At 41.5% G+C, this 14,974-nt stretch overlaps 1 long non-coding RNA gene across 1 annotated transcript in view; it reads right to left on the reverse strand.

Annotated features, from left to right (window-relative positions):
• Nucleotides 1-11,117: 11,117 nt before the first annotated feature.
• The window catches only part of LOC109526163 (uncharacterized), a 14,435-nt gene continuing 10,578 nt past the window's right edge, over nt 11,118-14,974 (reverse strand). Inside the window, exon 2 of the long non-coding RNA XR_002170277.1 lies at nt 11,118-11,769. This is a non-coding gene — a long non-coding RNA (uncharacterized LOC109526163). The remainder of the gene's footprint in view (nt 11,770-14,974) is intronic.

The raw sequence follows: 14,974 nt of genomic DNA on the forward strand, positions 1-14,974 counted from the left end.
GCAAGTCGTCCCTCGTCTTTATCAGAACAGATGTGGGTGATTCGTGCTCATGGGAGTGGAGGGTCATGTGATTTTTTTTTTCTTTTTTTACTGCACTCACACACGACACTCGTTTACAGACAGAAGTGCATACAACGTAATGTTTATATAAGCCTCACAATTTAAATTCTTGTTTGCATCATTGAGATTGTCTTTTGTGTGCAAATACGCCTATTAAAGGTGAACATCACCCCAAAGCAGACAACACCATGGACAGTTGTTTATCGAGTAAAGTACGTCAAAATATCTCCCACAATCATGCACGGCACCTACAGGAGACAAGGAGAGTCGCTACAATTGTTGTCGTATTATTATTATTATTATTATTATTATATGAAAACTTGATGTGCTGTTGCAAAAAAACGAGGACAATTTGGGAATCCATGCAAAAACTATAAAAAATGTAAAACTTTATGAGGCTTTGGTGGTGTATTTGGTACTCCTGAATCCATTAGAAGCTACTGGTATATCTTACTTTACATAGTGTGATTAATGTCCTGGCTTCTGTCGTTCTTTTAATTGCAGATGAAAAGCAGAACGACATTGATGGATCTAGTTTTAATTGCCAAAAAAAGTCAAGTGGCCAACATCTGCTATGTTCTCCAAGGGTGCACAATGGCGATCTTATCCATGGAATGTACTACATGAGGTGCCATGCTGATCTTGGCAAAAGGGGTAACTCACTACAAATTCATCCGGGCAAAATCAAAATAAGACGTGGCCAAAAACAGCAAGGCATGGGTGCAGCCTGGACTGCCAGTGGACGGCCATTATCTTCATAGATGAAATTTGGCTCTTTCCAGAGCTGTATAATTGAAAACATGGAACAGATAAAGGAAGATTTTGATTAACTGGGAGGCGGCACACTTCAAGCCTTGCATCTCTCTTAGCAACCAGCTCCTCCTCAACGTCTGCTCAACACTTGCCCCCATATTGCCGCTTTTAAAAGTTATTCAGGCCGGATAATCACCATCAATATCTGCATTTTCTTTTATTATACATGCATCCAAAATAAAAGCACAACATCAACACTTACTGTTTGAGGTGTGTGTGTGTGTGTGTGTGTGTGTGTGTGTGTGTGTGTGTGTGTGTGTGTGTGTGTGTGTGTGTGACAGTGGGGGGTCTCTGTGGAGGACAAGTCCCATGTCATTGACAACCAGATTGAGGCTCTTATTTTAGAGGACCTTGCATTTCCTCTCCGTCACAATAATGCCTTGTGTGTAGCACTTCCTGTTTCCCAGGCCTGGGAGGAAGGAAAAGGGCGCTTGTCACACGGTAGTCACCGCTTCCTCCCCTCTCCTCTCCCCCTCTCCCTGCTCCCAAAACTTCAGACAGTGTTGTGTCCTTCACAGGGAAAGATGACTGCACTGTTAGCATCCCAGCCGGATGCACAGGGGCTATTTTTAGCCTCAAGTTGGAAAGGTAGCAAACAGACATAAACACCAAAAGTTTTAGGGTGTCCAGCTGTGTTTATCTCCTAAAAACGGAGGCTTGACGGCGCAAGGTCAACGATTGTTTTGACTTCAGTTATGGTATAAATAAGTCATCCGCATTTCAACATATGAAACTTTACCATCTGCTACCACAAAATGTTGTACAATTTGAAAACCAATCCAAATGTTCTCTTTGATTTCCTAGTGCGTTCCAGTGGTCTTACAAAACTTAGGCGATAAACCCGTCAAGCATCATGTCATGTGTAACTTAAGCAGACTCGAATAAAACTCACTTCAGCCAGCATCAAAGGACTCTGGAAGCGTTTTCTCTGTTTTGATGCAGAGATCCCAAATGTTCTGATTTCTGTTATGTTACAGGCAGTTACAGATTAGTTAAAAATGTTTCAGAGAGTAAACTTTGTCCACTTGTTCACTTGGGCCTAGAGGTGTACGATATAACGATCCATATTGGAGTGCTATATAAAAAAATGGACTGAAAATACAACCCTCTAACGATGATATACCTGTAGTTAATTTCATTGTGGGATATTGTGTTAGGTCTGTTGCTACGCTAATATAGCGTCCGAGTCGTAATGCAATAACAGTCGCCTTTGTATTACTTTGTACATCCTCTTTCTACCTCACTTTCCAGACATGACCAATCACCTCCCCACACTTACTGCAGCTTTCATATTAATCGAACAGTTGGATTGAACATAAATTGATGAGTCATTCGTGAAAAGTGAGGCACTATGGACTGTTACTGTTACTGTTACTGTTACATAGTGGTCACTTGTAGGCTGAATTCAGCAAATGAAGTTTGTGCAGTGTACATGTGTCGCAGGTGCAGGTTCGAACTGTATAAAAAGTACGTTAGTCAAAATACACTCCTTGACAGCCTTATAAGTAACGGTAGCCAGTGCCTTAGCAGCCCAGGTTCTTAGCCTGATAGTTGGCCACTCACTTTCCAAGCTCAGGGGCGGTTGTAAGATGGGTTCGAGGTCTCAGTAAGCACCATGCCAGATGATGGTTGAATGTAGTATTTGTTATTGATTTTTTGTGTTACAAAAGTAACTTAAGACACACTTCACTACGCATACATGAAAAATAAATTGTGAATGTTCTGTAACTTTGGCTAAAATACTACATTACCTGCAAATAGCTGTTAATGGCACTGTTTGAGTGGCATGTAAACAAAATTGTCTCAGACGACCAGTATGGGGGACCCTGATAATAAGTCTATGATCCGGGATGCTGAAATTGGAATCAGCGATCACTGTGCATGATGTCACTGAAGTTCACTTCAAGCTGAGTTTGAATGTAAACAAACACCTACAGTTTTCTAAAAATCACATTTGAACAGTGGTATGGAGACTTTATATTTTACTCTATGGGCAACTTTTCACACACATTCACAACCAGGCAACATTTAGAGAGTGCTTCTACTTTTTTTTTTTGGGTCATGTCGTCTGTGATTATCCAGGGTGGACTCCGCCTCCTTCCCAAAGTCAGGATGGATAGACTCCAGCTCACCTGCAATCCTAGTGAGGACAAATGCTGTAGAAAGTGGCTTCATGGATGGACGGCTGTACCTTTTTTGTTGTGACGTTAAAGCTAAAGAATTTGAAGAAAGGCTGCTTTAGTAGCTCATGCACGCCTGGGCACATGCATGTCAAGGGTGCCGGGTAACAAAGCAAGCCAGACATGTGTCGGACTGCATTATTGAACACTTGGATTTGTAGGATGCTTGTGGCAGCCTCCACAACAAAGGTCCCCGCACCCGCTGCCTTATTTACTTTCCGCCATATTACTGTCACACTGCAGGGTGTTCAGTTACGAACACCACACAAGTGACCGAACATGCCAGCGCTCCTAAGCAACAACCCCTCGTCTTAATGAGTGTTCAGCTGCAGATTTGTTCATAATTTATGGAGTGTCATTAAATATTAAGAGGTGGTTTACTCAAAAAGTCGCCGCCTTGTCTGCATTTTATGATGGGTGTGTTTGCACATCATTCTAATTGTTTGTGGGGTTTGCTGACTGTGTGTACACTCGGACCACGGTTCATTTTATCATGACTACTGAACATAGGGAAAAGTTCCAAACATGTAGGAGCGCTGGACCATGAACAAGCATTTTGTTTTCCAGCTTGTTAAATAAGTTCTCCTGATTGCACCTGCTAACGCGGACATTTCTCCGCTAATTAAGATCTTCACTTCACATGAGAGCCGGTCACAAGGAACTTATTTAATTGGCCGGCTGGAGGAACATGATCCGCTGCTCCTTTGTGGCATTTTGCAAGGCCCCAGCAAATTAGACGCATGTCAACAAAATAATTCAAAAATTCATTATTCATGTAACCGCATGTAATCCCTTTGTGTTTATTGGCCGGGATGGCCATAATCAGATATCAGGTTCTACAATGACACTGAACTCTAACCCCACACACTATCATCCATCTGTTAGGCAAAGCTATTGTTGAATGCTGCTCAGTCCCCACCAGCACCTCTTGCCTCTTGTCTCTCATGTTACAAAATGACACTCTTTTGCTCTCCCTTGGTCACATTCACCAGGCCACTGAATATTTAACGTGAGAAAGGACGATGGCTTCTCAAGTACACTAAAAATGTAAACAAAACAGAGCATCAATATTTTAGGCTGCCTTATTAGCAGCATGTGTACCTACACTCAGGAAGGCCCCTGAAAATACTTCAAAACATCAAGATGCACATAAAACTGAATATTAATCCAATCAAGAGTATTAATAGTAATAGTAGTAGTCGTAGTCATAGTAATAGTAGAAGAAAACATACACAGCATAATGCAGGACTGTATAGTAATGTACAGTTTGGTACAGCAAACCTTACTTGGGCCTGTGTTTTCACTGTCTGGCAGGAGGATGTCACGTCTGGCAACAGTGTGACATCATACCAGCATCACCGGCGAAAACTGTCAACAAAAAAGACGAGCACAGTAAATAAAGGACTACAATGGAATGCGTTGCCTTTGTTCTTCCGATTCCGTTAACATTGTCAAATTGAAGCGATGACTGACTGTCACCTAATCAACAGGCTGTAGTGTGTTGTCCTCCACTTTTTAGGTAGTTTTCGTAAACGGGAAGGTCCAGACACCCATACATCTATTTTCAGTACCATTTAGAATGGAAGCTGAACTTGTTACCCTGGACTAATTGCCTGTCAGGTCACACTGTCATTGAGTGGGAACAGATTCCACACTGGCTGCAAGTAAGCCACTATTTTTTTACCCTCTTACTCTGACTCTGACATTTACAATATGTCAATAGACAGATGCATTGTCACATTTTGTGACTGGACATGTCACTGATTGAGCAGTGGTTCAGCTAGCAGCTGACTTCCCTCATGCAGCCAGCATGTGTTCAGTTCCCACTCAGTGACAGTGTAAATATGTGAATTGTTAGCTCTGATGGACATGTGCTTTGTGACTGATTGTTAAGCACTCCAGAAAATGTTTGGCGGAATGGATGGACGGAGGGTCAGTGGTTTACATTGATTGGCGATGTGAATGGACTGGTGAAGGGTGACATTATGCAGGTATTTGAATGAAATGCAAATGGTCTCAATGTGACTAAAGTACAGTAAAACGACATTTTGGCAAATAACTCTTGACAAATAATTAGCTTGAGTTAAGCCCGTCGCACACCGACTACACGACTGGACTGCACTCTGTGTGTGGGATTCAACAACAGGTTGCTGTTAATGGTTGGCCATTGGTGTTGCTGCAATTTGAAAAAAATGAATCGCCAGTGCAGCATCATTGAATTGAATTGAATTGAATACAACTTTATTGTCAAATGTGTATTGTCAAATATGTCAAATCATAATAATAATAATAATAATACATTTTATTTATAAGCGCCTTTCAAATCATAGTATCTGCCAATCAAAAATGCACATGAGCGGTCTCACAAAATATGCTTCCAGGTCTCCAAAATGTACTCATTGCCAATAGCCTCAAATTATGCACATACTTTCCTTATTCTTGCCCGTTACCTGGTTTTTGTGACCAGCTGCTTCTTCTTAGACAATCACGCCATGTTTTTGTGGTTCAATAAACAAATTCAAATTGAAAATACATCACAGCATATTGTATGGGAAGCCTCGCCCATGCGGCGAAGATTTGCAGACTGTAATCTTTTTGTAGTGCCTCTCTTCATTTGCTTCCTGCCACCTCCCTTCGTGTGAGACGGGCTTTGTAAATTCTCAGTTATAAGACCCAAGTTTGACATGACACAATTGGCAAAGACGGAGACGTAAACCGATGCCACCTGGCCCACTTCTGTCACAGTCATGCACATTAATAATGCAAAAAGCACACCGACAATAAATCTGGATTAAATGGGTATTACATGAAATTGTTATGATCATCTGCAATATTTAAACATGTTTATGCATGAAGCAGGGTAAGTGCAAAACACCTTGTGAGGCTTTAGAGAGAAAGGTGAGGGTTCCTCAAAGGAAACAGTGTTTTTTTTTTTTTCTTAAAACTGCTAATTTGTTATTATTATAGTGGCAGCCCTAGCACATTAATGAAAAGATGGGAGATTAGCTTTTGGCTAATTTTTCATAATTAAAGCCGCATTGTGTGTGTTGTGTGGATGAGGGGTGGTCGCAGCCTCAAGGAGGCAGTGGGAGGACCAGGGCAGCATGGGGCTCCCTGCCGTTGCCGCAATCAGTGCCCGCTGGTTTAGGCCGGCAGCTGCTGCCCGACCTTGGCACCCTGACAGCCTGGCACCGTGTTGAGGGGTGTTGTCAAGGCCAACCAACAACCCATGAAGGGTAGGGGGCATCGATACCGTTGCACACCAAACTCTCACAAGAGCCGTTTTTGTATTCCAACCCGCTCGCCATACTTGCTATGGCGAGGCCATTGGATTAGGATGAGATTAAATTTGCTCATTAAAAAATTACATTCAATAGAGAGGGGAAATGCCATTTTAAGCTGATTATATTTAACCATAATGAAGAAACCTGACCAAATGGTATTTTTGTTTTGTTGAAATAATACAGCCTGAATGTGAGATTGTCGTTAAATGTAATTGAAAGCACCTTTATGATCAACATGACAGAAGGGCAAAATATTTGAGCCTTGAGCCGTGTTTGTCATGTTTCTACAATTCAACAAAAGAAGAAAACAATGGGGCACCCAAAAAAAAAAAAAACACCTACCCATTCTCTATTGCTCTTATTCTCACTAGGATTGCAGGTGAGATTTGAGAGGTAACCAGTCAATTGCAGGGCGCAAATAGACAATCAGTCACACTCACATTCATATAATATTCGTAAACAATTTGCACTCTTAAATTAACCTACAATCCTTAGTTTTTGGTATGTCAGAAAAAGCTCCAATTTTCGAGAACGTAAGTTATCTTATGATATATTGTAAATAATAATGAAAAAAACCCACTCGTGAATTTCCTAGGGTTGAAAATTTAAATCTCTATCAATAACTGCTCAATAAAAACTAATCTGGGACCCGGACTGCTATCTTCTTTCGTAAAAGTGGCTTCACACAGACGTGGTGGTGGGATTCGGCGGGGTGAATCTGGCCCAGATGTAGCCGCCCGTGTCCTATCCAGGCACGGCTTAGGTCTGTTTGTGGGTCTCAAACGCACCAGCTGCTATTGTCTTGCCCCAGACAGCTGTATGTGAATATTCATACAAAAGCGTGTTTGTTTGGCCCTGCGCTGCGAGCTGCTAAGTGGATCAAAGTGTCATACCAAAACATGCCAAACGACATTGCGGGTCTTTAGATCTTTGGCCAAGCAATAAGTAAAGACCTAAAATATCTCAATACGACATCCTCCAATTGATGAAGAAATGAAAACAATTTATCAACAAAGCGTTTTTATGTACTGCCAAATCATTTTATTTTCACCATTGTAGCCTGTAAACTGACTGTATCTTGGCTTTTACCTCAACTCCGGCTTTGTCCGGTTCTCCTTTGGTGGATGCCATTCAAGTCGCGCCAGGAGGAGACCAAGCAAGGACTCACGCATTCAAAGCGGCCGCATTCATGGCTCGGTCAAGCTAGCTTTGGATCTGTTTTGGAGGGAGTTTTACTAAGTGTTTGGTCAAATCGTGTGCTGGCAAACGACAAATGCGAACAGTGAATGCGCATTATCGAGTGTTTTGAGGCGGGAGTTGAAATGAGCAGATGGTCTTTGCTTCTCGGCCTGAATAAGTGGAGTAAACCAGTTGGCACACAGAGGGAGATTTGTGGGCAAACTGTTTTTACCTCCCCTCTCTTTGTGCTGTAATGGGGAAAGCAAAATGGACAATTACCGCCGGTGGACAATGGCCGTGCTCGAATGGGACCAAAAGTGTTTTGATGCTGCTGCTGGTGATGCTGGTGCTCGCTATTTTTGACAACCATTGCATTATTTAACCACCATATGAGATCCCCCAAATTCCGTATGCAGCAAAATTGCAGGATATAGGGAGCATGTTAATATTTGTCAACAAACCCTTTGAGCCTATTTTGTGATTAAGGGCTGAACAAATAAATTGGACTTAACTTGACATAAAACACACACAAAAAACAATCCTCCGCATGCCATGATAAGCTATATAGTTCAATGTACAACATTTTAAAAAGAAAGCCGAAACACCAAATCAATTCTTCCAAAACAGCAGTATGCTTCAAATTAAATAGAATTTAAATTTTGTTTTTGCAGTGGTACATACTCCCTTACCTGTTTGTACATTGTCTACTGGTATCGTTGACTTTTCTTTTTCGTTACCATTTTGTCACCTGTATCATTAACTTGGAATGAGAAGGGCCCAAGAAGTTTTTTGGAACAGTACTGATGCAAAAATGGGGTAGTGGGACACAGCTGGTGATTTTTGTTCCAACTCCTTTTCAGGCACTTGTGGAAGCTTGAATGAATTAATTCAGAGAATCATTTGATATTTTTTGTTTTTTACTGCTGATTTTTTAAATTGATTTGGCTAATCTGATTGTGTCTCTTGTAAGAACTATTAATGAGATTATGAATCTTCCACAATGCATGACGATTCCCAACAGGCATTCCTGTTTGGCTTTTGTCCTTCCGTAATTAGTCTGCCACTTTTCTAATCAGACGCATGCTTAACATTGTTCTTGAGTACCATCGACCAGCCGCAAACATGCATGGTGATAATTGCCCTTGCAGAGAGCAGCGATTCCCAACAAGGGTGCTGTGGCACCTTACCGCTGTGTGAAAGCACATCTGGGGTGCCATAGGAACTTATCCATCCATCCACCCATCCATCCATTTTCTGATCCGCTTATCCTCATAAGGGTCACAAAAGGCTCATCCACTTTTTCGTAATTTGTCTGAAAATTACCATTTATTCGTTACAATCGTATCTTTGGTCACCTATTGTTGCCAGCAACCTATCGTGAAAGGAAGAACAATGAAATGCTTTTCCATTCGTTTTTTTCCCTTTGGTGATGTTCTGTGAAATGTTTTCGTCTTAATGTAAAACAGGTGCCTTGGCTCAATGAAAGTCGGGAGCTACTGGTGGAGAGCTTGTGATTCTTAAATACAGAAGGCCTTGAAAGGTTTTTGTTTCTGTTTGGTTTTAAGTGCACAAACTAGAGACCATTTTAGAATGATGATTCACATAGTCATCAAAGAAAAGTAATTATCCGGTCCAAAGTGGCCAAAAATTTTCTGTCTGAAGTTGACTTCCACTTCGAGAATTTACAGCTGTTTCTTTGTGATTTACATTCTTTCTTAGTTTAAAAAAATCGTTTTGTGTAAATAAAGATAACATCCGCTCGGTGATTTGAGACCTTGTGATTACGTTTTATGATGTGGGTGTTGGAGAGCTTCAAGTGCCCTAAAAGGAAACATTTTTGCAGAGTTGACATCAAGCGGTGAGCACTTTTCCGTCATTAGGAGGGTGCCGCCTTATAAATGGCTTCCAGGTTCAATGTCAATGTTTCGTGACAATTGAAAATGTTCACTAAGTGGCAATGGCATTGTTAGGCCTGTTTTAGAGGGGCTGAATCATCCCCCAAATGTTCAGCGTGAGCCAGTCATGTTATTGGCCACTATGTACTGAGTCACATCAGAATAATAGACCCGTGTGCCAATCTTCAAAACCATTCTTTGATGCTTCAAGCCACCAAATACCTGGCAATTGCACCTGTGGATTCGATTTGGATTACATTGGTAACTCCTCAAAGGGAAACTTCACTCTGTAATTTTTAGTGTTTTGAAAATAATGGGCTTGACTTACTTTGTGACAACACTCTGACTGACTGTTTTTTTTTTTGTATACAGTTTTCCATGCACTGTAAAAATGTGTGTATATATACACACACACACACACACACACACACACACACACACACACACACACACACACACAAAATGTATTGTCCAGTACTCCATGCCCCTAGGACAATGCATATTGTGCAACAACTCATTGAATTTGATGAGTTACACCCAAAGAAGACACCCACACTTTAGGAGAGAGTGGGAATTGGGTGTAGTTAAGGAAACTGACACAGCTTTCAAACTCACCATTTGGGAGGTCCCATTGTGCTACGGATGCTTGTTTGCCTAGCCGGTGGGCGGACGGCTGGATAGACTGATGGGTGGATGGATGGATGAATGTCAGTAATAGTAGCTTACTCAGCAAACAACAAACAAAAGGTGGCTCTCCTACAGGAGCCCGCGCCCCCCTCCCACCCAGATGAGAGTCATTATTGTTTGCGGCGGCAGCCATGTTGTCTACTAAGTTTCTCATTCAGGCCGTGATGGGTTTAGCAGCAGTAGTAGTAGTCACAGTGTTGAATAAAGAGTCAGTCTCCCAAAGGACAAACAGGAACCAACTTCAATGTAGCCCAGATGATTATCTTGTTCTCTCGTGACTGCTGTCTCGTCATTAAATTAAATGTTGTTTTGACAGTCCTTTCAGTCAAATGGTGTATTGTGTAGAGTGGAGAAAGAAAAACCAAAAGCCAGACTTATTAGTGTTTTTGTTTTCCCGACTTGTGCACGTTTGTGCCTGCAAGTACAGTACAAATCAAAGGTTTGGACACAATTTCTCATGCGGCTAAATGACTAGCATCTATTTTCGAGTCCGTTGCCGAGTGGCTGTAGTTGACTTTCTTATAAGCATCTGTGCTTTTTCCATGAGGTGTGTCAGAAATGCTCCAGGACTTCCGTCACATACTGCTACTGCACATCCATATGACAACCTGCAAATTTGACTCTTCGAATGAATTCCCTGGAGCCTAACACATTTTTTTTTAGCCTTCCATGCCACGCGTTCACACACTCCTGAAAAGATTCGAGCTCGAGCATCACGGCCATCATGATGTGTTCCTTTAACGGGGCCCCTTTGATTACGCCCGTGAGCTTGGGAAAGAGCAAACAAATCATACAGAGCCGCAGGTAAGGTGACGAACTGTTGGATGTTCAGGGCATTTGCAACAGGCGATTTTTCCTGGTGAATCAGCTATGAGTTGTCCTACCACAACTCACTCAGGAGCTCTTGTGGTTGGATGATCACGTGACCCACAACGAAGGGTAAAACTTGTAGTTTGAATTTAAAATACCTTTTGTTACGAGAGTCCTGTTTGCGCTAAAGCGGATGAAATTTAGAAACCGTGTTGTGTTGAGGTTTTAATGGAAAACAATAGATGCGGAGCAAAAATAAATTCACACTCACTCCAACTGTTGTATTTGTTCCTGGACTAAACTGGTTGTGCTCCTGTCACAGAGTGAAATATAATTTTAAGCATAAACAAAGCTTTACATAAACAAAGCTGGAGAACAATCCGCTCTGCTATAAGGAAGGAACTTCCTTTTGAAAAAAATAAAATACCGTACACAGATATTTTACTGTGCAAAAAGTCGTTTTCATATTGAATGATTGTTCATTGCCCATGATGACTGTCAGGGCCGTTTTTTTCTTATCGAAGAAATTTTGTTAAATGTTACTTAAGTGGATTTTCTTTTTTATCACTTTCATGTGACAGGTTCCCAGCATAGTTCATCTTGGTGCGGCCCCCTTTGACGTGCTTGTGTGAGTGCAGATAGTCCCGTCTGTGAATAGCAGGAGTTGGCCTGGGGGTTTTCATATCACCGCAAAGAGTACACTGCTATTGTTGGCAAACTTTACTGCACGTTTTGATTTTTGCTCCTTTAGCCTCTATCTTGACTCGAGAGAGAACTTTAATTCACCATCCCTGTCAATCTCAGCGTCCCCTGATGTCACTTCCAACCATGGGAACATTGGTCATGACAGTCGGAGAGCCCCTGAGGGAATAGGACAGAAACTTGACTTGACAGTAACCTAACAGAGGCCAAAAAAAAAAAAAAAAAGCATGCTTTCAAAGTCAGTCTGCAATGCTTGACACTGCTCTAATTTCCAAACAATTTTCTCATAAAACACAATTAGAATCGAAATCAGTCATTTTAACATTCTCTGTGTTGAACTTCATGATGTTTCTTTTCCACTGCACAGGACCGGCTCAACTGAGCTCAACTGACGTCAACTTGAGGGGCGTCAAAAGAGTACCACGGGAGACTAAGTTAACCGAGCTTCTTTTAATGTATCAGAGACAGAAACAACGACATTGAAGGAAGTCTCTTGTATTTACTTATTGGAGTGTAGCTTTTGGACGCAGTATTTCATGATTCATGAAAAGATTGAGGGCAGCAAGAAAACGGACCGCTGCTACAAAGCGCCGACTGGATATAAGGAGCTAATTCCAAGACAGTTGTCATCTATTGTTTTAGCTGCTTGTTATCATGGAGAAAAAGCATTTTGGAGAAGTATTTTATTCATCAGTTATGAACTGATGTTGTGGTCGTTAACTTGGCAACAGCATTTTGGAGAAGAATTTTAGTTCAAAAGACTGAGGGCGGCCAAAAACAAAACAAAAAAATAAAAACAAAAAAGCAACAAAATGGAGATTGTGCAACATACATTATACCACTACAGTTTGCAACTGTTATTTTATCTGTTTGTTAACATGGCAGCAGGGTTTTGGAGAAATGTTTTATTGAAAAGGAGGCTGATAGCATCAAGAAAATGGGGAGACTGTGGCATGAAGGGAACTATTTCCACATCAGGTGTTGCATTAAATCTTGGACACCATGGCAGCAGCATTTTGGATACAAATTGTATTCGAGAGGTGACGGAGGGCAGAAAAAAAAGGGACCACTGCAGCAAAGTGGAGCCTGTGCAGTATAATTCTGCATTGTCCAGCGCTAAGGCACAGCAATAGCATTGTTTGTAGTCGTGTATCCTGAAATTGACGCATGACGAGCGACCAGCAGTTGCACACACTTTTCTTTCAATGTTGGGTTCTAAATAGGCTGTTAATCTTTGGAGATTACATTTAACTGCTGTGCTTCAGCCAAAACCGAGACAGGTTTAACTTGAATTGTTCACTCCTTCAGAGTGGTAGGATGTGACACTGCTCCCTAAAATAGGTCGTTACAGTACTATGGGACCTTGACGCAAGGAGGTGAGAACACGAGTGTTGATTAAAAGCCAGGATGTGTGTGAGACATCCTCTAATGCGCAGGAATTCCCTCATTAAAGAGTGTCATGTTGAAGGTTATTAGGAATCCGGATCTGGGGTAAACACAGGGTGGTCCCTCCTGAAATCTCAAATAAACACAGGAGGTTATGGTTTCTCAACATGGAAGGGCTTGTTTCACATATGCATTAATTAGATGTATAGATCTAAGGAGCCTATTGATCGACCACATGGACAAAACACAATTACATCTAATATAACATTTCTGATGATGCTCAGTTCTGATTGACACCGTCAGTAGTAGTTGCAACATTTTGTTACATTCATCCATCTTAAACTCAACTTTATCTTCAGATGTGCCAAATAGAGTGTTTGTCAAATAAATATAGCGATGCCTTGAAGTAGTAGTGTAGTAGGAGTGTTTGGTGCATGGGAAATATCTCATAAAGTTCATTCATTTTGCTCATACTTGAGTGTTCTGGAGAATAGTTCTTTGAGAAGACCGAGTGGCCGTAATTTGAGCAACCATCGCCATATCTGTGCCATGTATGGTTCAGTGCAGGGGCCACATCAGGCCCCTGATTTTGTTGTTGTTTTTCACCCTTTCCCGGCCCTCGTGTTTGACAAATCGTTTCCAGCTAATTTACGACTCCCAAACTGTGGGAGAACAATACCCTGTGGACGCAACTCGGCACAAGCTCCACAGCATGCCCTAGAGAAGAGCGAGGTGCTCACAGGAAACACTTGCTGAGATAACAAGATAGTACGGAAGGCAGGGCCACCGAAAGGCCATGCAGAGACCTTACCCGGGGAGGGTGTAGGGGGGCTTCTGCTGAGTTAACACGGCTAGTAATAAGTTAGATTTCAGCCATTTGCTTGTGTGATATCAGGTCGTCTGAAGCGCTGCCAATACGAATCACCAGGGTGATGGGCAGTGATAATCATTGCACCCTTCTTTATAGCGTACACAAGCATACGCACCATTCAGCCTGGTCCCCTGGTGAGAAGAAAAGGTCAGTCATGTGCATCTGCACTGCTTGATTATATATATTGAGTCGAAATAATTATGAGTGGATCCTCTGTACTTCACAATTATTTACGCCACCTGTGCCCAGTCCACCTGCCGTCATCACCAGCACTCATGACAAACAGTGATTTAAGCATAATTAATAAAGAGCTGTGCCACCCCTCAATAACTCCAGAGTTTAAAATCTGTTGTTTCACTTCAAATTGGAAAAGCAGGAATCTTAGAATTATGACAAAGGAATTGATCACACTTAACAAAAAAAATTATATCAATACATACACATCATGATCCAACAGATGAAAAATCCAGTACGATTAAAATGGTATATGGAGTGCACTATCAGTGTATCTACATAAAACGGTGCCTTCTCAAAGAGCGTCACACATATACTTAGATACATTCCACATACACGTATTATGAACTGGGGTGTTTGACATTGCAGATATTTAAATAAAACGATTATGGTCCAAGTCTTTAAGAGTCTTGGTGGTCCTGATATAACCTTAGACCAAGACTGTACCCTGAGAAAAAGCCTTTAGCGACTTTGTGTCAATAATTCTCGGCCTTTTGAGGATCTCCAAATTGATTAAAATGCCAACTAAGGTAAAGGTGCTTTTTTGTCGCTTGGCCGGTGATATTTGTTCTCTGTTTAATCTATCCCAGAGGGGCAGTAGGCGGTAACCTAATGGTACCCACGGGGCAGAATACAGAACTTGTGTCATCACCTTGGTCAATGACTGGAAATGACACACATTAAAAGTAAAAAAATACAGCTAGCTAGCAGATGTCAAGGCTAGCCCCCCACCCCAAAAAAAAAACCCAAAGAGGCCCGTCACATGGATCAGAACCAATCGCAAATGTCATATTTAGTGTTTTATAAAACCATAATATCAAGATCATAATTATATATACAGTGTGTGTGTATATATATATATATATATATATA

Source organism: Hippocampus comes, unplaced genomic scaffold, assembly GCF_001891065.2.
Source record: "Hippocampus comes isolate QL1 unplaced genomic scaffold, H_comes_QL1_v1.1 scaffold176, whole genome shotgun sequence".
In the NCBI taxonomy this organism is placed as follows: Eukaryota; Metazoa; Chordata; class Actinopteri; order Syngnathiformes; family Syngnathidae; genus Hippocampus; species Hippocampus comes.